Below are 23,848 nucleotides of genomic sequence, written 5' to 3'. Positions count from 1 at the left end.
GGTGCTGGAAGCCAAGTAGGGGACAGGGACAGATGGAACCACCTCAGCTTGGGTCCTGCAGCTCACAGCGCTTGCAGAGTGTCCCTGAGCCATACAGAAGTAGGTGACCACCCACAGTTTGTTGGTGGGTCATAGTTTGCTGACCTTAGATGTAGCAAAAGAGACCTAAATGTGACCCCAGTGTGGTTGCAGGGAGTAACCAGTGAGCACTCCCGTGCCAGCGTTCTCCAGAGCACAACCCATTAAGGGATTACAAAAGCACGTCAGTGGCTCACCACCAGCATCTTTTTAATGAAATGAAGAGAATGGATTCTCTCCAGGTTTTTTATGGCATTCATATGGATAAGGATATATGCTCTGGGCACCATGCCAAATATACTTCTTACTGAGGACTGGGTGCTAGGCACAGTTTTTGGCTTCTGTATCCCTCAAAAGAGGTGTTTTCATCTATTTTTCAAACATTAGTGGGGCATCTGCCTTGAAAGTTTAAGAATAAGCTCCTTGAGGAACAGGGTCAAGTCCCAGCCTTTCATTAACTCTGAAACCTACCACCGTGGCACATGGGCAGGAAGTGAAGGGAAGACAAGGGAGTTTGCTGGCTTCTGAGACAAATGTGTATTCCTGGGAGGACCCTGGAGAAGTGAAGATCTTTGGTAGTACCTCTGGGTGCATCTCACACTTATCATCCAACCAGAACATCTTAGAGGCCTCCAGTCTGGAGGTTTCCAGACCGTGCTCCGAGGAGGCCCAGGGTTCCGCAATGTGCTTCAGGGGTGCCCAGAGAAAGAGGTTCTTGCTTTCCTCTTCTAACTTCAACTGGAGCAGCTTTGCACTTTTTTATGTATGTTTTAAGGTGACATGTAAATTTCTTCTGTCCAAAGGGCTCCAATTCCAGAGCATTGAACAATCAAAAGGCCTGAAAACTATCTATTTTATTCAACTAATTTAAACCTAGAAAAACCTCAAATACCCAAGAAAAGTCAGCAGTGGAGAGGGAGACTGGCCCTCAGACCTCAGCTCCCCACCCTGTTCAGCAGTCCTTTCACCACACTCCGCTGCAGCCCTGCTAAGTCCAATTCTGCTCTGGGAGCAATTCCCAGTGGACACGTGGCAGTCCAACAAGACAGTGTTATAACAGCAGGCTCCAAATCAAAGGAAAAGCAGAAGACAACACACACTGTTTTAAATATGATAGAGAGACCATCCCTGAAGTTGTTTATCGTGATTCAGACATGGACAAGCTTTGGGATCTTGGACAAGTCACTTCACATCTCTGGACTTTGTTTCTGCAGTCCTCTCTGGCCCTCTGTTCTGAGTCCCCATGGATAGAACTGATCATCACTAGAGAGAAAGGAGAGGCACAGACCTAATCTCCCAGGTGTCAGTTATTAACTCCACAAGTATAACATGCCCTCTGAGGAGTGGTGGCAGTGGCCATCTGCAGTCCACCTCCGCAGCAGGATGAAGGCTCCTGGAGAAGCCATGGAGGTGGAGAGAGATTCAGGCTCCTAACTCGGCCCAGCCCTGCACAAACACAGGGAAACTGCACCTGGGATTGAAAGCATTAATTTAGAATTTCATTGTCCTGGGCATTCCAGCAACTCTGTGATTCTCTATTAGAGTTCAGGACACTGAGGCTCTGAGAGGTCGCATAATTGTCCAAAGGGTGTAAGGGTGCGATGAGAGGGGACAGAGAGAGAGAGAGAGAGAGAGCATGCACTTGAGGTTTGAGACCCTCGAGGTGGAAGGACATGTCAGTTTTAACTTGTTGACTGTCTTCTGTGACAAGAACTTTACATACTTTATCTCATTAAATACTCACAATAGCCATGCAATGTAGGTGTCAAAAACCCATATTACAAAAGAGTAAAATGAAGTTGAGACAGGTCAGAGTGATTCCAGGCACACAGCTATTGGATGACAGCACTGGTCTTCTCACTTGCTTTTTCTGATTCCCAAATCTTTGATCTTCCCACTCTCTTGGGATGCCTCAAGGCTGTGTAGACACACGGCCAGAACATTCCTCCACTTAATGTTGTGTAACCACAGAACAAAGAAGAAGACAGTGGCCTTCAACACTTGATGTGAAAATGTGGCATGAGAAGAGCCAGTGATCAATCCAATCTTGATCAGAATGTCATTATCTCTGGTGAGAAAGCCACTGTCTGAGCACCTCTGGTCACCTTATCCTGTGCCTTGTCATCAGGTACACGATATGTGGGAGAGTCTGGAATCCTCATAAGGAAAGGACAGAGGCAGGGCTGTGATAGAAAGCCCGTCTCCTTCCCTAGCTCTTTGCCTCAATTAGCTTAAAGATACAAATAGCCCCACATAGTCTCACAAAGTCTTTCTACGAGTTGCCAAGTTGCGTTGTTTCCCACGGAACTATAACATTTTATGAATACAGTTATTTATGAGTGGTTCCACCCTAGTGGGAAAAAGATAGGTTACAGAGTGAAAAATCCCTTTACCTCTCAACCTTTGATGCTTCATTGTCAAAATCGGGTAACAACCATAACCTCCGCACAGGATGGGCATGAGGATGCAATGAAGTGATGTGTCTGGATCGTAGAGGTCCCTGTACAAACATGATTTCGTTTTATGACTGCAGGCAGCTCCAGTCATCCAATTAAGCTGACGGGGGCTTCCCTCCTTGCCTGATGGAGTGGTGAGGACAAGGGTCCCTCTAATCCCATAGGTATTCTCTCATGTATCCTTGCAGCAGTCCCATTTACATACTAACCCCATTTATAGACAGGGAACTGAAAGTTTGTGAAGTCAATTAAATGTAGGGCAAGTGGACTCTGCGCTGTCAGGAAAAGCTCCCAATCTTGAAATTACAGCTAGAAGAACCCTGAGAGAGGGGATGCACACACCGCCACCTTGGCAGGCCTGGAACACGCTCCCGGTGCCCCACTTGGGCCAGTGGGGTGCACTGAGGGTCCCCAGCCTGACATCCAGCCAGTATTTAACTCCAAGGAGAGGGAAGCCACAGGGAAGGATGGGGCCAAGAAAGAAGACACTGGACCTGTTGTGGAAAACCCCACAGACTCAGAATGAAATTTTGGCTTTGGTTATTTTCTGGTGATCCTCACGCAGAAGGAATTGGGAAGCTGCTGCTAGCTGGAAGCTGGGGACCCCCACATCACAGTTCTTAACTCACCTGTTTATAAATAGGCGTTCACGTGTACACAAAGCCAAAAGCGGCCTCCCACCAATCTTCCAGTAATTGCTCTGTGACCCACAGGGAGGGAAGGCAAGAAAGCAAACTTCAAAGGGCCTTAGAAAAATAACACTGACCACATGCATTTGAAAAGAGGTCAGTGTGGATTTGACAAAAGGCCAAAGGACATTTGAAAACACAGGGAGTGACTATTTGTTCCAAAACACACAGGGGAGTGTGTCCCGAGGGTCTGTGCGGGTTCATGAGGTCTGTCTAGGAGAACTGTAGGATCCTTGTGCTCAGGCGAGTTTCAATGTTAGGGTGTGCGATGCAGAGTTCTGTTGATTACGGAGGGCCCAGTTTCCTAAGGAGGATGTGAAAATTAATTTGAAACTGAAGCTGTGCGCAAAGGTGTCTGAGGTTGTGACAGTCAGAGTTGCCAGCATTCTAGCTGGGATCCCATTAGCATGTGACATCAGACAAGTAATCCAGGCAGCACGCCAGCCTCTCTACCTACAGACGGGAGTCCCTTCACCTCTCAAAGTCAGATGACACATGTGGGATCATTTCAAGCCTTTCAATACTTTCGATGTCATATTATTCATTTTCCCCCCATAGCTTTTTTTCCTTGTCTTTAAGAAAAGTCTCATGAAAAGGGGAATTTAAATTCACACGAAAGGAGGGGGCTCTTGGTCAGCTCCTCCTGAGAAACAGATGACTCGTTTCAGTTCTCAAGGGGCTTTCCTATTGCGGGAGGTATCCCCAGTGATTCCACTCCTTCATTTCTGAAAAGGAAAAAGAAAAAAAAAAAAAAACACCACAGACTTGGCATTGGACATAGACTCGTCAGAAATGGCATGGCTTTGAGCGTCAGTCAACACGAATGGTGGCTGCCTTTCATTTGGAGGCGCCAGCCCCTGATTTCAACCAATGCAAGACTCTGCAAAGGCTTTGAGTTTTTATCAAGAATACATATCAAGCTTTGCACATTAACCTGACTTTCTACTTTGGGCTCTGGATGAAATAGCCAGGGACTTAAAAACTCAGGAAGAGACGGAGCTCTCCCTCTATCCCAAAAAGAGAAGGGAAGAGGAGCCATACCCCTCCAAGAATCCCAGCTAGAGTGGCCGGCCTTGGGTTTGGAAGCCTGCATCCTACTTAACATTGTAGATGTCTCTACCTGTCTTTGCCATGCAACACTGCACTCCCAGAAAATCAAGCACACGACGGAAAGCGATCACCTGATCATCAATTTACCTACATGACAGTGTTAAGAAATAAACCAGAAGAATATTTTTCTTACTATTTGTAGAAATGAGGAGACATTGATGCAAAGGCAGACTGACACTATTTGAGTTGCAGAATAGTTAGGGACATGAGGACATGTCTCTCAGGCCTCATCAAGGAGATTATTTAGTTTACTTATTTATTTACTTATTTATTTATTATTTTATTTTATTTTATTTTATTTTATTTTATTTTATTTTATTTTGTTTTATTTGAGACAGAGTCTAGCTCTGTCGCCCAGGCTGGAGGGAAGTGGCACAATCTCGGCTAACTGCAACCTCCACCTCTCAGGTTCAAGCAATTCTCACGCCTCTGCCTTCCAAGTAACTGGGACTTCAGGCGCCCACCACCACGCCCAGCTAATTTTTGTATTTTTAGTAGAGGCAGGATTTCATCATGTTGGCCAGGCTGGTCTCATCAGATAGATGACATCATCCTCATGGACACAGTGATGGGCCCAGGGAGGAGCACGGGACACAAGCTGAACAAGTCAGACTGTTCCCTGGGCTCTTTCAGCCAGAAATGTCAGGAGAGGTGATCTTTCCTCATGTGGGCTGCTGTGCAAATATAAGGTATGCCTTGAGCTACCAATGGCTAATATGCCTGTCCAAGAAACACTGAGATAAAACATCCTAATGGCCCTTGGATCTAGCCATGCCTGAAGCTGTTATCATCTGTTTCTGAGTCTTACTCAAGCATTTTATGAGCCAATAGGTTCTTTCTTTCCTCTTTCTCTCCCTCTCTTATGCTACTTTGAGATAAGCTGTCACTTGCAAATAAAAAAAAATTTACTAATATAAGTGCTTAGTCATAAATAAGTGGGATTATGTGTAAAAAGTTTTACATTTTTATTCGTCTATATATTTTGACCATGATTCAGAAAAAAGGTCTTAAGTGAAAACCATATACATTAGAAATCTTGAAATATGACTTTAATAAATATGTTGAGAGAAGTTGCCTGCTCATTAGGTATTAATTTGAAGTTAATCTTTGGCCAAACACAGTCAAAATGGGGCTTTCCACTCTGGAATGGGTAATAGGATTTTGTTGTTTTGAATGGTATCCAAAGGAAACACTCCCAAAGAAGAGAACGCTCAGTGGACCCACTCAGCCCTTCAATTCCAGAAGAGAAAAATGTTTACTGCTGTGGTATTACAAAGCTATAAAAGCACTTCCAGAAAACTGAAGTCCGATGTTTTCTGGAGAATCTAATTACTGCTCCGCCGTCACTAAGATGTTTTGTTAATAATGAGCTCAGAAACCATGGCTCCGTGTTCTGTCCTGCTGTTGCTGGTGGACCAGGATTCTCACGCATCCTCAGTCCACTACGGAGCATGTTAGAAGTTATCATAATCAAAGGCTATTGCTCAAACACTATGCGCCAAACCCTGTCATTGGCACTGTCCTTACTACAATCTTGGGAGGTTGATACTCTGATAGAAATGCCAAGACAGTCAATGGCCAATATCATAAAACTATTCAATGAAGGAGCTGGAATTAGAGGTCCTAGTGCTGTGTTCCCAGGCCATCTCACTGTGGGTCTCACTTGGGAATGGTGAAGAAAAGCCCAGGCAGCAAAGGTGTTAGCCCTTGAATCATTGCCATTCTCACCTCTGCACTATCAGCCACATGAATGTCCTTCACTGAGATTCTATCACATAGTTATTGTAAGTCACAGAATGCTGGCTTTGTAAGGAACATGTGTGTCACCTAGGGACAGCTTTATTTTACAGAAGGGGAAAAATAAGGCCCAGAGAGTATATTAAACTATTAAATCAGGACTGACCAGTAGAAATTATGGGAGGTAGATCCCAAGGCTAGATCATAAAAGGTATTGCAGCTTCCATCATGAACTTTGGGATCACACACTCTGGAGAAAGCCAGCTGCCATGTCAGGAAGGCACACTCAAGCTGCCCTGTGGAGAGTCCATGTGGCCAGGAACTGAGCTCCCCTGCCAATAGCTAAACCAATGGCACCAATTTTCCAGTTGTAAGCCATCTTGGAAACCGATCACCCAGACCTAGTTGAGCCTTCAGATGACAGCAGCCCTGGCTGACGTCTTATCTGCAACCTCATGAAAGACCTGAGCTACAACCACTCAGCCATGCCACTCCTAAACAGCTGGCCTTCAGAAACTGGGGCGAATATATGATTATCATTGTTCAGGCAACTGAGTCTTCAAGAAATTTTGTTAAATAGCAATAGATAACTAACGTGATGTCTATTTTAGCTGTTTAAGAGGTAATTCCAAATTCTTAACTCCATTCTGAATGGTTGAAAGTAGCAAATAAATGACTTCTGTGTGAGCAGATGGTCAGTTACTAACATTACAGAATTGACCAATTTAAAATTTAAAGTGAATAAAAAGAAGAAAAGAAAAGATGCTAAGACACCATGGAATCCAGGAAGGTTTAAGCACCCCAGCTTATCAGCCACAAGTCAAAGACCTGGGTTCTAGGTTTGGTTCAGGTACTGGTTTTGCAACACTGGACATTTGCTACTTTAAGTTCCCTTTCTCAATTTCCCATCTGTGAACTAAACATAATGCTGTAGCATTTGCCTTTTCTGTCTTAGAGATGGTATTAAAATGATTTAATCAGACCAAAGATGTGAAGGCCCTAGGAATACACATTCTGATGGCAAAGCAGACTTCTCCACTTTTGAGAGTTTGAAAAAACTTTTGATTTTTTTTAACCTGCATACATCCACTAACCCAACCCTCCTCGTAATTAGAAAATATAGGAGACAAGTTTTCAAAACATAATAAAATATATGTGCATATGTACACACATATATGTATACATACACACACATACAAATAACAGTAATTAACTAGAATTCTGAGAATTTTTGTTTTACTTAGACCTATAGATGTGTAAAATTTGATGAGTGAATGACTGCTTTGAAGGGAAAGGACCGTAGCCCAGCTAGAATAGCTTGGACTAAAGCCAAGGCGGTGTGAATAACATATCTAGAGGGGACATGTTCGGAAGATGAACTGGAGAAATCAAGCGGTCCCAGAACACAGGTCACCCACCTCTATGTGGAAGAACCAGCTGTGAGTTCTAGCTTAGCCCAGCTTACTCCTAGCACTTCCTGGGCTTAAAACACAACCACACATGGAGACTCACATGGCACCTGCTGAGAGAGCTCAAAGTTACTTAATGTACCCCTAAGAATGTTAATCTGAATTCCTACCTATTGTGTCCAGGGAATGTGTCCAGGGGATCCCCTCACCCCAAAACCTAAGGACCCCCTTCCCAGCTCATCCAGGCTGCTGCAAGCCTGAGCAGTAACACAGTGACCCAACTAGGGAGAACTAGGACCAAGCACCTGGAGTGACAGGTCCCCACCCCAGTTCCACGCCTCACTTTTCTCACTCCGGATTTCTAAGCCGGTCCAAAACTACACCCTCTCCACAAAGAGGAGGGAGGGGGCACAGTTATTCTGCGAACCCAGCTCCTACCTAGACATTCACTTCGGGTAGTTTGGGGAAGTCAGCTTGAAACAAAAGCAGCACTTTCTCTGGATCCCAAGAGCAAGCCAGCGATTTCCTCCTCCCTTCATGGCATCCTCTGGCAACCTTCTTCCACTATTTCCTTTTGTTCAATTTTCAGCTAAACTTTCAAAACACTTTCCTATGAAACCGAAAATATGTTTTGAAGGAAGTCTTTGGGTTCTGGTGTACGGCCTGGCGCAAGGCCCTCCCGCGGGTCTAAGGGCAGTTCAGACTCCAGCCATCATATTTGCTGTCCTTGGAGGGTGCTGTTGGTCAAGGCTGGCTGTGAGTTCATCACACATCCCCTTGGATGGGATGCCATTGAGGGGACAGAAGCATCTGACGTTGGCCACTAAGATCTCCTTTTAATGGAGATTCCATCCGTCATGATACTTTAATATTCCTTTCTGGTAGCTAGCCCTTGGTTAGGAATTTTGTCTCTAACTCCACCACAAACGATCAGAATGGATTATTTCCAGCCATGTGACTACTGGGCTGCCCAGGATTGGAGAGAAGGAACTAAAATATGAGTCAAGAGAGTTGAATTTTACCGACTTCGCAATATGAGAATGGGTGCCTTGGTCTCCCTACCTGCCCACAAAGTATAGGATAGTTATTGAATTAAGGAGAAAGACTAAACATTCCTCTTTTTAGCCCTTGCTCTGGCTCAGTAATTTCTACCTAGTGTTTCAGTATCATGGTAATTCTATAGATGAGAGGTCAGGCAAACCACAGCCACAGGACAGAACCCCACATATCACCTATTTCTATAAACAAAACTTTACTGGAACACAGCCACGCCCATTTGCTTTCATATTGCCTATGGCTGCTTTTGAAATATAACAGCAGAATTAAGTCATTGCAATAGAGACGGTGTGGCCAGAAAAGCCTGAAATATTTACTCTCTCACCCTCTACAGAAAAGTCTGCTGAGCCCTGCCCCAGATAATGATGATGATGATGATTGCAACTCACACACCCCAGTGCTTCCATGTGCCTGGCATTGTTCTAGGTGCTTAGCATGTAATATCTCATTTAATCCTCACACCAAACCTTGAAATTATCTGATGAAATTACATCAACTCATAGATATGAAAACAGAGACAGAGAAAGAAAGTTCAGGAAACTTCTCCAATGTTCCCAATTTAATAGAGGCTGGGACTCAGTCCAGGGTACTTTGGGTCCAGGAACCACGCTCTTAATGGCTGCGCTATGCTGTTTGAAAGTTCCGTCAGGCATTGACCTCATACTCGCCGGGCAGTGATTCCACTGACATTCATTTCACACTCCCCAAGCTGCCTTCAGATGCCTAATTCAGTCCCCAGATACCTCCATAAATAACGGGAAGGGACATCCCTGCTATAATTAACAAATCAGCACTTTGGAATGAGAATGATTTGAAGGAGCCGACCCTTGGGAGTCTGAACATCTTCGATCACCAACAAAATTGCGTTTCTGGCCTCAGTCCAAGAAGACCCCAGTGGTTTCACTCACACAATGGCACTTGGCCTAAGTGAGGTCTTTCCTGAGACACCACCAGGCCCTCCAGCACGTGCTGCCTCCCTCTTCCTGGGGCTCTTCAAACCACAATCCTGGGATGACCTCCTGGGATGACCTCACTTCCCAGGACTTCCACTAGGTTTTGACTTAGTGAGCCCATTGCAACCATGGTAAGGCAAAGTCCTTCCAGAACTAACTTCATTTTATCTGTTGGCCTCAACTGGATGTTAACAGTAACCTCTATTTTTTTTTTCGTTTTGAGACAGGGTCTCGCTCTTGTCACCCAGCCTGGAATGCAATGGACGATCTTGGCTCACTTCAACCTCCTCCTCCTAGGTTCAAGCAATTCTCCTGCCACAGCCTCCCAAATAGTTGGGATTACAGGTGCCAGCCACCATGCCTGGTTAATTTTTGTATTTTTCATAGAGATGGGGTTTCACCATGTTGGAAAGGCTGGTCTCGAACCCCTGACCTCAGGTGATCCACCCACCTCAGCCTCCCAAAGTGCTGGGATTACAGGCATGAGCCACCATGGCTGGCCAACAATAACCTCTAGCACATTAAGTTCCTCCGCTGAGAGAAGAAATCACAATCTATTTATTTAAGCTCCTTGGCTTTGGTAAAACATGAATATTTCCATCCTGGAAGTGTTTCGTGAAGGATACCAGCCAACCAGCCATCAACAGCGGCTTTCAAAGCACCGGCTGGTGTCAATGTCCAACAAGAGGACGGCTTCTGAAAACAAGGCCATTTGAAGAGGCATTTGGGAAGTGTTCGTGCATCCTGATCCAACAGGCTGCTGCCTTCCTTCAGCTGTTGGCCCAAGTCCCAGTTTTGGGCTTGACTTAAAAAGATTGAAATAGTCCCACTCATCCACACACACAGAGGAAGATCCGTTGCAGCTATTGGATCTACCAGAAGCGATGCACTGTCTCCCCTTCCCCCATGTTAAGAGTCAGGGAGGGATGTATGAGTGACCTTTGACATCTGTGGGCTTGCTGCTGTCAAGATAGACCATCGTCTTAGCCCTCAGTGGAACAGGCATTAGGGGCTGAAATGCCCTCTGTAGGTGTCATAATCAACTTAACTAACTTAGATGGAAAATGGTTTTTAGATACAAAAATTTCCTGCAGTGTTTTTGTCTTAAAATGAATCCTTATGAAGAGCTAGAAAAGATATTTAAAAGTCTCTAGCTCAAATCCTTTGTTTTGCAAACAAGAAACAGGAAATTCAGCAATGTTAAGTGATGTACATCTAAGATCACATAGTGATCTTTAATATAGCTAGAGAAACCCAGTCTAGTTATCTAAACAGAAAATGAACATATGCATTTGGTAAAGCAAATTCAGTGAAAAGTAGTTCTGCTCATCCCAGAACCCTTGTTCTCCTCCCCAGAGAGAGGCACACTTCACATTCTTTTATGTGTCCTTTCAGAAATATTCAAGAGTGATGTAGTTTTAGTATATAAACTTCTCTTCCACAAATCACCCAGTACATGTGATCATTGTGGTTCTAGCCCCAGATCATCTCCACTTATAAAAGTTGACCCAAACACAAGCAGCTCTGTTTGTATTGGTCAGACACTGCTGAGGCCCACACTCATTCTGCACATTTATTCATCTACCAGGTCTTTCATGGGTGCTGGACATGTTCCACAGTCATGGCTGTCTGCAGAACAAGGGTTCCAGCTGGCAGTACATGTGCTGCCCACGTAAAATTGGCCTAAACGAGCTTACACAATAAAACCCTGAGCCCCAGCAGTCACAAAGGGCATTTAGTGATGTTGCCAGTCAGGGTGTCTCCTGGCACTGGATACTTCAGCAAATTACAGAAGATCCTTTTTTGCTTGGACTCAATTCAGGAAATAATTTCCCCTGCCAAGAGGCATTGAAAATATCTCTCCCTTGACTGCAGCAAACCCTCAGAAGCAAGACCCAGAGTCCCGGCACAGGGGAGAGTGCAGAGTCTGCAGCCACCGCCAGAAGACCTTGCTGGGTTAACAGAGCAGCAGCCGGAGTTCCGCAGAGCTGGACAAGACACCATCCTCGGCCACCCACTGACAAACGCAGCACTAACAATTGCCACCTCACCTTCCGTTTAACTGGCTCCCAAACGATGAATGAAAACTGAGCTGTCTTAAGTTAAACTCGCCTCTTTCCATGGCCCAGTATGGGTGGGAATTCTGCTCTTGGAAACTCACCTCATGCAATTAAAAAAATACCAGCACTGATAACTCAAATAAATAACAACATATACCCATGCCTTTACTACGATTTAACTCAAACCCAGCTTATTTTTTTATTGTAACTTTTATTTTATCAAATCCAATTTAAAAGCAACCTTATAAATGTTTCTTTGGCAGGACTTTTCTGCCCAGGTTGGACACACTGAGGTATCTTTTCAATCCAGTGGCTTCTGGACTAAATCCGCATGTGTCATCTTTTTAAATAATTTCCTGTAGGAAGCATATTCATTTTCATTAATTTAAGAACTCTGACTATGAGATCACATTCAAAATTTAGGTCAGCTGCCTCAAAAATTTTCACTGCTATTTGATGCTACCAAAAAACAACAATAACAACAACTTTTAATAATGAATGGGGGCAGGGCCATTTCCATGGCAACATCTGCTTTTCCTTGATCTGCCCTTGCAATTCATCACCTAAGGTGCCCTGCGGAGCAGGGCCAATAAATGGTCATGTGACCTGAGGGTCCCAGGGAAATTCCCACAAATCTACTTCAAGACCCTGCCATGCTGTCTAAAATTCTAACAGTAAGGAGTTTCTCCTTTGAAGGCACCTGCTTTAAGGTAAATGCTCTGTACAAATAGCAATCTATGAACTTGATCCGCCAATAAAACAAAAAAAACTAGGCAGGATTTTGCCAACAAAACAAAAAAAAAAAACTAGGAGCCCACGGTTGTGGGATCTTAGTCCCCAGAACTATTCAGATCTCAATTAAATCAGTGCAGTAAGCAATGCCACACCCTTCCCATAGGCTGTTGCCAGGATTAATTAAGTTTAGTATTAACTACATGAAAGTGTGAGTTCATCTTTTTTTTTTTCCCAGACTCTACAGGAAAGAAGAGAAGAAAAGACCAAGAACTATGGAGGCCAGTGTTTCCAGAGGAAGAGGATGCTTGACGACAAGGTGAAGTGGCTGGGAGCAAGCTTCGGATCCCTGTTTTGACTGCAGTGGCTCAGAGAAGAGGCTGTGAGTCACTCAGTGGTGAGTGTTTTCTCCAGGGTCACCCTCGGAAGGTTCAGGACGTTCCCAGGGACTTCTGAGCACAGGCTGCTATGATGCTTTCTCTCCGACTTCGCCTAGATCTCTGGCAAGCCCCGCTCTTTGGTTTGTGCCACCTCTGAGGACAGCATGATCCACAGGGTCACTCCCTGTTCTGATAGTCAAGCCTCCCTGTCAGATCTTCCATCTATCACGGGGTGTGCCCTGCTTCTCCTGCTCCAGAAATTGCTGGGGCACAATACATGTGCCGTGGTGGTTTGCTGTACCTATCAACCCTCATCTAGGTTTTAAGCCCCACATGCATTAGGTATTTGTCCTAATGTTCTCCCTCCCCTTCCCCCGCCTGCCACCAACAGGTCTTGGTATGTGATGTTCCCCTCCCTGAGTCCATGTGTTCTCATTGTTCGACTCCAACTTATGAGTGAGAACATGCGGTGTTTGCTTTTCTGTTCTTGTGTTAGTTTGCTGAGAAGGTGACATCTAGCTTCATCCATGTCCCTGCAAAGGACATGAACTCATTCTTTTTCATGACTGCATAGTATTCCATGGTGTATATGTGCCACATTTTCTTTATCCAGTCTATCATTGGTGGGCATTTGGGTTGGTTCCAAGTCTTTGCTATTGTAAATAGTGCCGCAATAAACATACATGTGCATGTGTCTTTATCGTAGAATGATTTATATTCCTGTCAGTATATACCCAGTAATGGGATTGCTGGGTCAAATGATATTTCTGGTTCTAGATCCTTGAGGAATCACCATTCTGTCTTCCACAATGGTTGAACTAATTGACACTCCCACCAACAGTGTAAAAGCATTTCTATTTCTCCACATGTTTACCCAATTTTCAAGTACCCAATACATTGTTATTAACTACAGTTGCCATGCTGTACAATAGATCTCCAGAACTTAATCCTCCTGTCTAACTGAAAAGTTGTATCTTTGGACCAAAGTCTTCCAACCCTCCCCAACCCCTGGTAGCCACCATTCTACCCTCTGCTGCTATGAATTCAACTTGGTTAGATTCCACATGCAAGGGAGATCATGCAGTATTTGTCCTTGTGTATCTGGTTTATTTCATTTAGCATAGTGTCCTCCAGATTCATTCATGTTGTCACAAAGAACAACATTTCCTTCTTTTACATAGCTGAATAGTATTCCATTGTGTATATGCACCACATCTTCTTCACCCATTCATTCACTGTTGGACACTTAGGTCTGTTCTACATCTTGGCTATTATGAATAGTGCGGCAATAAACGGGGTGGGGGGGTGCAGATATCTCTTCCGCATACTCATTTTATTTCCTTTGGATATATACCCAGTAGTAGGATTGCTGGATTGTATGATAGTTCTATTTTTAGTTTTTTTTAATAAAAGAAACACCCCTAATTCCCTGAAGTGATTCCTTACTTATTAATCACGCATTGATTGACTCAGAGCTCATTTGAACCTTTTGGTGCTTTAGTCTGCACCACCCCTTCGTGACTGACTTCCACACACTTCCTTAATGATATTTAAACAGCAAATTCACTTTCTTTGTCCCTGCCAACATCAAGGGATACCCTCCTTGTTCTAGTATACTAAGTAAGTCTGATTTGAGTTGCTTCATGATTTTATATTCTCATCACGCCCACTCCTAACTTGCAGGAGTGAAAATCCCAGGTTTTGAGAAACTACCCTTGTCAGGAAGCCATTGCCTCCCCTGGATTCAGATCCTACTTCAAACATGCCCCAAGTCTAACCTGATGACTTCAAAATGCAGCCATGAGACCAGTAGGCATTTAGCGGGTCTAGACAGGAAACCTGGAGGCCAAACCAACCATCAGGACAAATGAATACTTCTCCATGACCTAAAATGAGGGAGCACACAGGGAAACCTCACCCTTGCAGATGACTTGCAAGTCTTCCACGCAGTAAAATTGCAAGCTAGTAAAATGTTTGAAAGCTCTGACAAAGTAGTGGAGAGTAGACAGGAATGATAGTTGTACTTCTCTGGAAGTATTTTGAGATTACAGTTTTCCCTTAAAACGACTTCCAGAAAGTCACCTTTACTATTTTGCGAGATAAAGATCTCCAATCTATCCAAGACAGCCCTGAAAAGAAACCCAGGGGTCACTGTGACCATTTCCTGGCAGCATCCCTCCTGCATGGTCCCACCCTAGTGAAAGGGCAGTGCAGCCGGCTGCTGTCAAGCCCGCATCCTGTGTTTACACAAAACCCAGCTTGAGCCACATTTGGAAAACTGCATGAACTTTGGGTTACCACATCTAGAAACAACACACCATTCACCTAAAGGAAGTTCTCAGAGGCACAGTGATTGATTGGGAGATGTGTGCATGGTGTGGGATAAACACCAGACTGGAAGAGCTCAGGGAGAAGCCTGGCGAGGCCACAGACCGTGCACCACGCTGTGGCCCCAGGCAGGCCTTTGCCTTCTCAACCTCTGTTTTCTTCAGGATCAAGAGGACTTGATTAGGTGACGTTGGTAAAAGGGCTTTTCATGATGTCTGGGATGTAGTGAGAGCTCAGAGAAGCCTCCTTTTCTTCTTAATGGGAGGTGTGCTACGGGACAGTGGTCTAAAATGTTGAGGATTCCTCAGCCAGAAAAGATCAAGGTGCTGGGGATATTAACACCGTCAAAAACCCCAGGGAACTGTGGAGAATGAGCCCATTCTCCCTAGCACCCTTGAGAAAACAGCCCATGCCCTCCTTCCCCCACCTCCAGACAGCAGCCCTGGCTTGAAGCAGCAAGTATACCCTGCGGCTATTCAGGACAAGAGAGAGAGGCCGCGCCACCAGAAGGGAGAGGACAGAAGCCTGGCCAGAGGCAGCCACCATGGGGTCTTTGAGGGCTTTCTCTTTCCCCCACCCGCAGCACCAACCAAAGCAGAGTTGTGAGCCCGGGGGAGAAAAAGGGGATGTGAAGTGGCCAACCCCCCACATCCACAAGCACACAGCAGTGAATCAAAAGAACAAGATCATGAGATTAAAACTTTAAGTGAACAAGAGCAAGTCTTATGAGAACACATGGACACAGTGAGGGGAACATCACACATGGGGGTCTGTCGGGGGAGTGGGGAGTAAGGGAAGGAAAGCATTAGGACAAATACTAATGCATGTGGGGCTTAAAACCTAGATGAGGGTTGATAGGTGCAGTAAACCACCATGGCACATGTATACCTATGTAACAAACCTGCATGTTCTGCGCATGTATCCCAGAACTTAAAATTTTTTTAAAAAGTAAAATTTAAAAAGATCAGAACTAGAATGCTCTAATAACCCAACCTTTGTGAAAAGTTGTAAAAAATAGACCAAAGACTCGGTAGAGTGGTTCCCCCACACACCAAGTGGATAAGGGCATATCAGGAGACAGCTGGCTGTGGTTATATAAAAAACAAAATCATGGCAAGGCTTTGCTCCCAAAGATGCCTCACTAAATCAGTAACACAACTAGTGACAAAAAGTTTTTTTGCCCAACACTACATATATGACTACACAAACTTATAGCTGAGGTCACAGGGAACTATCATGAGGGTGCCTGCAAGGCAAGTAAGCCATGATCTTATCCTGGACATCTTTGTGACATGGACACCAATGCCTCCTGCTGAAACCCTCCCCCATCCTTGACGTGAGCTCTGCAAACCATCCCCTTGCCTTCCAAGCTCGCCTCTTTAATATTTTTCTATTTTAATAGTTTTAGGGGAACAGGCAGTTTTGGTTATATAGATAAGTTCTTCAGCAGTGATTTCTGAGATTCTGGTGCACCCATCACCCGAGCAGTGTACACAGTACTCAATGTGTAGTGTTTTCTCCCTCACCACCCTCCCACTCTTCCCCTTGATTCCCCAAAGTCTAGTATATCATTCTTATGCCTTTCAAGCCTGCCTCTTTAACTGTGGGCATTCCCCCAAGATTTTGTTCTACTTTCTGCTATACTTTCTCTCAGAAAGCATACCCATGATTATTGCTTTACTTACCAACCCCATATGGAGAGCTCCTAACCACAGGTGTGGCTTCTACTGCTTTCTATGCTTATGTTTATAGATGAACTCATAAGACTTGTGTCCACAGCTTAAAATTCAATGACAAGAAGGGAGCATGTTTTTACCTATGCGGGCAGATTCTTCAGATGCATTATTCAAAGTTCCAGGCATGCTAACAAACAGAGAAAAAGAGAGTTTCCCAAACTTCCAATGATTGCTAAATGTGTCTGTAACAGAACTTAGCCCAGACAGCTGAACTTCAACCTAACATTTCAGCCTACATTAAACATGCTACATAGTCTGCTAAGAAGAGTAATACTGCAGTGACTAGAGGAAATAGAAAGTGGTGGTCATGTTCCAGTCCTCCCTTCCTGAGTAACTAGCCCAGAACTTAGAGGTTTAACATTAAAAATAGGTTATTTTACCTCAGAATTTTTTAGGTCATGAATTTGGACAGGGCTCAGCTGAGTGGTTCATCTGTTCCATGTGGCATCAACAGAGTTGACTTGGTGGCACTGGACTAAAAGATGGTCTGGTCTGGAGGGGCTCTCATACATCTGGCACCTTGGCAAGGACAGCTGGAAGACTGGGTTCAGCTGAGACCCTCAACTGGAGCACTTACCTGGGATCTCTCCAGCATGGGAGCCTCAGAGTAGTTGGATACCTTCAATGGCCCCTCAGGACTCCAAGAGCAAGTGTTCCATTCAAGAGTTCCAGTTGCAAGCTGCAGGGATTCCCAGAAGTCCCAGAAAGTCACTTCTGTCTCATTCTATTGGTCAATCAAGTCACTAAGACCACCCCGCATTTAGGAAAAGAGGATTTAAACTCCATTTTTCAATGAAAGAAGTAGCAAAGAATTCATGAGCATCTTTAATCCACCACAGACCCTATTTTTATCCCTTTCACAATGTTATGCTTGGATTAAGTACTCACAGGGCCAGTTGGTTTGCTCTGTAGATCATGTCACATTATATCTTCACTGCCCTCCAGTGACATAATAAATCTTAGTACTGTAGCAGAATCAGAGGTTCAATATCACCTTTAGGGCTGGAAGAATTAATGAATGTTAGAAAAAATATCACAGCAACATTGACATTAATATCCATTAGACAATTATGTTTTAATACATAGGGAAGAGGACAGCAAATTATGATGGTAAGAGTAAGAACTTTGCAATCACAACCCACCTAAGTTCAAGTCCCTGCTCTGTCAATTACCAGCCATGTAAATTTAAGCAACGGACTGAAATTTTCTGATCCTTGGCTTTAAAATGAATACAACACCTGCAGTAGGTGTCTCAGGAACCCCTAATTCTTGAGCTATGTCCATTCCTTCAAGAAAAAAATTGTGGGAGAACTTGTATGTACTTTTGAGAAAGTCCTGGTGGACACGAACTCCATCAGCCATGGCAGATGACCTCCATAAGTCACCCTTAGCATGGTGTTTCCTTAAATGGAAACACCAATTAAGACTGGGCAGGGAGAATGGGCCAGTCTCCCTGCCCCCTTATCCTTGCTTCCTGGAATCACTTCCCCCATAAATTGCCTGCATCCAAGTCTTTACCTCAGGATCTACCTCCAGGAGAACCAAAACCAAGGGAATTCTTACCTTACAGGATTGTTCTAAGTGTAACATAAACTCCAAACATAGAAACTGCCAGGCGCAGAGCCTCGTACCTCATTGTCTCTCATTCATTCCCTGCCATTTTCATGGGTCCAGACCACTCATCTTTCCCCACACCTGGCCAGCCCTTTCCAGCCCTGCTCACTGCCCAGTCTGTTTCTCCTAATAGGATATCTCGCCCTCCTCTGAGGTGTTGAAATCTCACCCACCCTTAAACATCCTTCTCTGACCTCCCTGGGTGGGGGAAATCCCCTGGTTATACCCACTTACAGCAAACACAGCTCTCTCCTTCCCTACACTCTCCACAAGTTTACATTTTATCTGGGTCATTATATTATGTTTGTCTGTCTTCTTCATGAGATTTAAGCTCCCACAGGACAGGGGACATGTCTGTTTTTCCTAGCCAAGAAAGGAAAAATTACTATTTGTTGAATGAATGAATGAATACACAAGATGTTCTTTCACCTGTGATTTATGCACTGACCTTGTCCTCTTTCCTATTTGCCCTCCACCACTGACACACATGGCCACCCTGGACATCACTTCTCCCCTCCTGTGTTCCCACAGCATATTGTGGTAACTTGCATTGACCACATTCTTCTCTGTGATTCAGTTTAGATATTTTTGCTTATTTGGTTGTTTGGTTTTTTCTTTTTCTTTTGTTCTTTCTTCCTTTGTCCCTCCCTCTCCTTTCTTTCTTACTCTCTTTTTTCCTTCCTTCTTCCTTTTTCCTTCCTTTCTTCCTACCTCTCTGCTCTCATCTTTCTTTTTCTTTCTTTTTCTCCCTCTCTTTCTCCTCTCTCCCTCTCTCCTCTCTTCTCCTTTCTTTCTTCCTTCCTTTCTTTCTTTCTGAGAGTCTCAGCATAAAAGCATAAGCCATGTGCTCAACAGGAACTCAGGTATGTAAGTGTCAACCCACCCTGGGTCTTGGCTGACTGAGCACTCTGGGACTGTTGTACTGCATGTAGAGCTGACATTTTGCCTTACCCCAGATTCACCTCCTTTCCAAAATCAGGGAGCACTGGCTGCCCCTTATCCTTTAAAACAATATCCCCACTGGGGGAATAAGTTGCCCCAAGATAAGGAAAGGCAGGCCTGGGAACCAGATCACGGATCCTTGTTGCAGAGCAGAGGGACACATCTGAAGGCTCATGTGGCATGGCCATCCTGCTGTCTTTGAAGCATTTTGCTAGGTTCGTAGGAAACTGGGACTGTAATTAATGAAAATAGAAACCCTTTTAAAAAGTCTGCACTAATGTATAGTAGAAAATTGAGTGCTTAAGACTGGGATGGCTCCCTTGGGACAGAGAAGCCCATATGGCAAATTCCAGTTGATGAAACATAAGCACAAGCCTTCAGGGAGCCCAGGGAAGGGCTTCCAGATACAGGTAAAAATGTGACTGATGTTTTGCTTTCCCTTCTGCATGCCAGGAATGTAGACACTATGTCTGACACTCCAACAATCATCTTGTGACCACGAGGAAAAGGCCAAACCAAAAGAGGCACTGACCCTGACATTGTTGATGTCCTCCAGTCCTGTGATGATGTCATGCCCACTCATTCCACAAGTTTTTGGAGAGGAAGGAAGCACTGTGCTGTCCACTGGTGTGTCTTTCCCAACCCTCACCAAGTGCAGCATCTCATAATAGCTGTTTAATAGATTTTTTAAATGAAATCTGCTTTTGAGATACAACAAAAAAGAAAACTTTAGGCCAATATCCTTGAAGACTATCAATGCAAAAATTCTCAACAAAACACTGGCAAACCAAATCCAGCAGCACGTCCAAAAGCTTATCCGCAATGATCGAGTAGGCTTTATCCCCGGGATGCAAGGCTGATTCAACATATGCAAATCAATAAATGCAATACATCACATAAACAGAACTAAAGACAAAAACCACATGATTATCTCATAGACGCAGAAAAGGCTTTCAATAAAATTCAACATCCATTCATGTTAAAAACTCTCAGTAAACTAGGTATTGAAGGAACATACCTCAAAATAATAAGAGCATATATGACAAACCCACAGCCAACATCATACCAAATGGGCAAAAGCTGGAAGCATTCCCCTTGAAAACCAGCACAAGGATGCCCTCTCTCACCACTCCTATTCAACATAGCATTGGAAATTCTGGCCAGAGCAATCAGACGGAGTAAGAAATGAAGGGCATCCAAATGGAAAGAGAGGAAGTCAAACTATCCATTTGTGGACGACATGATCCAATATCTAGAAAACCCCATAGCCTCAGCCCAAAAGCTTCTTAAGCTGATAAACAACTTCAGCAAAATGTCAGGATACAAAAATCAATGTGCAAAAATCACCAGCATCCCCATACACCAACAACATTCAAGCTGAAAATCAAATCAACATAAACTCCCATTCACAATTGCCACAAAAAGACGAAAATGCCCAGGAATACAGCTGACCAGTGAGGTGGAAGATCTCTAAAAGGAGAACTACAAACCACTGCTCAAGGACATCAGAGATGCCAGGTGTTGTGGCTCACGCCTGTAAACCCAGCACTTTGGGAGGCCGAGGCAGATAGATCAGTTGAGGTCAGGAGTTCGAAACCAGCCTGGTCAACATGGGGAAATCCTGACTCTGCCAAAAATATAAAAATTAGCTTGGCATTGTGGTGCGCACTTGTAATCCTAGCTACTCAGCAGGCTGAGGCAGAAGAATCACTTGACCCCGGGAGGCAGAGGTTGCAATGAGCAGAGATTGCAACCCTGCATTCCAGCATGGGGGACAGAGTGAGACTCTGTCAGAAAGAAAGAAAGGAAGAAAGAAAGAAAAGAAAGAAACTAAGAAAGAAAGAAAGAAGGAAGGAAAGAAAGGAGAAAGAAAGAAAGAAAGAAAGGAATCAGAGATGACACAAACAAATGGAAAAACATTCTATGCTTATGGATAAGAAGAACCAATATCATTAAAATGGCCAAACTGTCCAATGCAATTTATAGATTCAATGCTATGCCTATTAAACTGCCATTGACATTATTCACAGGACTAGAAAAAACTATTTTAAAATTCATATGGAATCCAAAAAAAGCCTGAATAGCCGAAACAATCCTAAGCAAAAAGAATGAAGCTGGAGGCATCACACTTCCCAACTTCGAACTATACTACAGGGCCACAACAACCAAAACGCATGGTACTGGTACAAAAACAGACACATAGATTAATTGAATAGAATAGAGCACCCAGAAATAAGACCATACACCTACAACTACTTGATCTTCAACAAACCTGACAAAAACAAGCAATGGAGAAAGGACTCCTTATTCAATAAATGGTGATGGAATAATGGCTAGCCATATGCAAATTAAAACTGGACCCCTTCCTTACACCATATACAAAAATTAACTCAAAATGGTTTAAAGAGTTAAATGTAAGCCCGAAAACTATAAAAACCCTGGAAGACAACCTAGGCAATATCATTCAGGATATAGGCATGGGAAAACATTTTATGACAAAGATGCTAAAAGCAATTGCAACAAAAGCAAAAATTGACAAATTGAATCTAATTAAACTAAAAAGCTTCTGCACAGCAAAAGAAACTCTCAACAGAGTAAACACACAATCTATAGAATGGGGGAAAATTTTTGAAAACTATGCATCTGACAGAGGTCTAATATCCAGCATCTATAAGGAACTTAAACAAATTTACAAGAAAAAACCAACCCCATAAAAAGTGGACAAAGGACATGAAAAGACACTTTTCAAAAGAAGATATACATGCAGTCAACAATCATATGAAAAAACTCAACATCACTGACTATTAGAGAAATGCAAACCAAAACCACCAGGAGATACCATCTCACACGAGTCAGAATGGCTATTATTAAAAAGCCAAGCACGGTGGCGGGCGCCTGTAGTCCCAGCTACTCAGGAGGCTGAGGCAGGAGAATGGCATGAACCCAGGAGGCGGAGCTTGCAGTGAGCTGAGAACGCGCCACTCGCCACTGCACTCCAGGCTGGGCGACAGAGACGACAGAGCAAGACTCTGTCTCAAAAAAACAAAAAAAAAAAACAAAAAAAAACAGATGCTGGTGAGGTTGTGGAGAAAAAGGAATACTTATACACAGTTGGTAGGAGTGTAAATTAGTTCAACCATTGTGGAAGACTGCGTGGCAATTCCTCAAAGACCTAAAGACAGAAATACCACTCAACCCAGCAACCACTTTATTGGGTACATTCGCAGAGGAGTATAAATCATTCTATTATAAAGATACATGCACCCACTATGTTCATTGCAACACTATTCACAACAGCAAAGACATGGAATCAACCTAAATACCCATCAATGACAGACTGAAAAAAATGTGGTACATTTACAACATGGAAAACTATGCAACCACAAAAAAGAACAAGATCATATCCGTCGCAGGAACATGGATGGAGCTGGAGGCCATTATCCTTAGCAAACTAACACAGGAACAAAAAACCAAATACCGCATGTTATCAATTATAAGTGGGAGCTCAATGATGAGAACACATGAACACATAGAGGGGAACAACACACAATGGGGCCTATCAAAGGGTGGAGGATGGGAGGAGGAAGAGGATCGGGAAAAATAACTAATGCATACTAGGCTTAATACCTGGGTGATGAAATAATCTTTACAACAAACCCCCATGACACAAGTTTGCCTGTGTAACAAACTTGCACACGTACCCCCGAATTTAAAATAAAAGTTAAAAAAAAAAAATCTGCTTTTAAGCTAGAAGAAATTGAGAAAATGCTGGGCTATTGGAGAAAAATTGTGATTTAGTTAAAAGTTTTGGTGTAGGTATTGTCAGTTGGCATGAGAAAGTCAAGAAACTCATGCCCTCCCAAAGCCACCCCACCCTACTACCAGATTGTCTGTATTTCAGGGATGGGGGTGCAGAGAAAAGGGAAGCTGAAGGTAACCCCTTCATAAATTTTCTCCCTTGAAAGATTAACATTTCAAGTGTGTTACAGAAATGTTTTAGCTAAAGGGTTAAACGAAGAAGAAAGAGGAGAAATATATATACAAAATGTGCTGGTCAGACCATGAGAAGTCTTATCGGGATCCTTTATCTCCATGAGGTGTCTGAAATCAACCCAGCCTTTTGACTTTGAAGATACATCTCCTGAGTTTCCCCAGGATGGACAATGCTGAGGAAAAGCTGACTCAGAAAGACAAGGCAGGTCCAAGTGTTTGCCGAGAAAAATGCACTCAGCACTCTACATAATTCCCAAAGGACTTTCTTCTAAAAATATTTTTATTAGAGTCTGAAATAATTTAATCACAGACTTGTATTTAGTCAGAGCTCAGCAAGTACTCCGTGCCGAACAGCGATATTCTTTCAGGCTTTTAAACAGGAAACTGAATCCAAAGAGCAGAAAACACAGAACCGTGCCCATGACGACATGGAAAAGTTACCCTCTGCTCACACCAAACTCCCAAGTGTCCCCTACTTCACTGGGAACACATTAAGGCTGAAACTAAAGGGGAGAACTTGAGGGTTCTTTTCCCAGTGAGATAAAGGAGCTCAAGGCTGGAGTGCCATTGACAGC

The sequence above is a fragment of the Gorilla gorilla genome, chromosome 12 (assembly GCF_029281585.2).
Source record: "Gorilla gorilla gorilla isolate KB3781 chromosome 12, NHGRI_mGorGor1-v2.1_pri, whole genome shotgun sequence".
Classification (NCBI taxonomy): Eukaryota; Metazoa; Chordata; class Mammalia; order Primates; family Hominidae; genus Gorilla; species Gorilla gorilla.
The sequence above is the reverse complement of the archived record's forward strand: the minus strand, read 5'-3'. Positions refer to the sequence as shown.